Source organism: Pteropus medius, unplaced genomic scaffold (assembly GCF_902729225.1).
Source record: "Pteropus medius unplaced genomic scaffold, Ma_sr-lr_union100, whole genome shotgun sequence".
NCBI classification, from domain to species: domain Eukaryota; kingdom Metazoa; phylum Chordata; class Mammalia; order Chiroptera; family Pteropodidae; genus Pteropus; species Pteropus medius.
In genome coordinates, this window is record NW_024353908.1 from 2,301,693 (window position 1) to 2,303,726 (window position 2,034).

Below are 2,034 nucleotides of genomic sequence, written 5' to 3' on the forward strand. Positions count from 1 at the left end.
TTTATTTAGATTTGAATGTCCTTTTTATTTTTTACTATTGAGCTTTGAAATTTTGTTTTATATACTAGACAGTGTTTTCTCAGATATGTCCTTTGCAAATATTTTTTCCAAGTATGTAGCCTATCTTTTTATCCTCTTAACAGGGTCTTTCCCAGAGCAAAGGTTTTTAATTTTGATGAGGCTGAGTTTACCAAGTTTTCCTTTTATGGACTGTATTTTGAAGTCAAGTCTAAGAACTATTGGCCTATCCCTAAAACTCAAAGATTATCTCATAATTTTTTCTAAAATTTTTATAATTTTACATTTAAGTTCATAATACACTTTAACTTATGTATATGATATGAGGTTTAGATTAAGGTTCAATTTTTTATTTTTATTCTTTTTGTCTCTGGATATTCTTTTTGTATCTGGATAATTGCTCCAGCAGCATTTGTTGAAAAGCTATCTTTTCTTCATTTAATTAGTTTTGCAACTTTGTCAAATATCTTCTGTGTATTTTTGTGCGGGTCTATTTCTAGGTTATCTATTTTATTTCTAATAATCTATCCTGCCAGTATTACACAGTCTTGATTATTAAACCAATGCATTAAGATTCCTCCCACTTTTTTCTTATTTCAAAGAAAACTGTTGAAGTCCTTTTCAATTACATATAAATTTTAGAATAATTTTGTTTCTATCTAGAGAAAAAATTGATGTTTTGATGGGAATTGTATTATTTCTGTATATCAATTTGGGGAGAATTGATATCTCTACTATGTTAAGACTTCTAATCCATGAACATTTATTTGGAACATTTTTATTTCTTTCATTACGTCATAATTTTAAGCCTAAAAATCTTATATATTTTTTTGATTTATACCTAAGTATTTTATTTTTGAGTGATTATGAATTATATTATAGTTTTAATTTTTATGTCTACATTTTTATTGATAACATAAAAGTTTTTTAAATATATAATATTGATCTTATATCCTGTTATCTTACTGTACTCACTTACTAGTTCCAGCAATTTTTAGGGTTTTTTGTTTATTGCTTGGTTTGGCTTTGGTTTGGTTTTGTAGATTCCTTAGGTTTTCTATGTGAACAATTATGTCATCTGCAAACAGAAATATTTCTTCTCTTCCAATCTCTATGCCTTTTCTTTTTCTTTCCCTATTGCTCTGGCTAGTGCTTTCAGTACAATGTAGAAAAAGAGAGGCATAAGTGGAAGAAAAAACATTTGAACAAAAGACATTTTTTAACCTTTTGATGTGAGTATTGCAACAAATTGAATTTAGAAGCAGTATAAGAATCTAGCTGCCTCATCTGCGGGCATGCTACCCTGAACAAGCCTGATACCATCTGATCTCAGAAGCTAAGCAGAGTTGGGCCTGATTAGTACTTGAATGGGAGACCACCTAGGAAGACCAGGTACTGTAGGTGTGAAAAATAAAAAGAAAATAAGGGCTTGTAATTGGACAAGGTACTTGCAATCTGTGAGGTCAACCAAGGTTTGCCTCACCTAAAAAAAATGTATCTAGCTTCTTTCTATTAAGTTAGACATTAAAAAGATTTGTAAAATTGTAAAACATACTACTCTTTCGTTTTCACTTTTTGTGTTGGAAATTATAGTAATTATTTATAAAAACCAGCTGTGTTATTTTTAAATTTATTAATAAATAAATATTTTAAATTTTTTCAATTTTAATTTCTGATGTGGTAAATATCTACAATATAACCCAAAAAACACAAAACTCTTTGGGGTTCTCAATTTTAAAAGTGTCAAGTGGTTCTAAAAAGTTTGAGAACCGTTGCTTTAGGCTCACAGAAATCTTTAAATTTTATTAGAGGTATTTAATTCCTAGTATTCATCCTGCATAATAGGAATGTTACTGGAGACACAATTTCTGTAAATATGTGTATGAGTCGCAATTACAGACTTTTTACATGCTTTTTGTTAAATTTTTAAAAGATCTGTGATGTTAACTATGAATAGTCTCTTTCAGCTAATAAAAGACAATACAACCAAAATAAAAATTCTCTTTTGGAAATTTT

The 2,034-nt window shown here is 28.4% G+C and overlaps 1 pseudogene; it reads left to right on the forward strand.

Moving 5' to 3' along the window:
* The first annotated feature begins 1,303 nt into the window (after positions 1-1,303).
* LOC120593837 (uncharacterized) lies at positions 1,304-1,422 on the forward strand (annotated as a pseudogene).
* Positions 1,423-2,034: the final 612 nt, after the last annotated feature.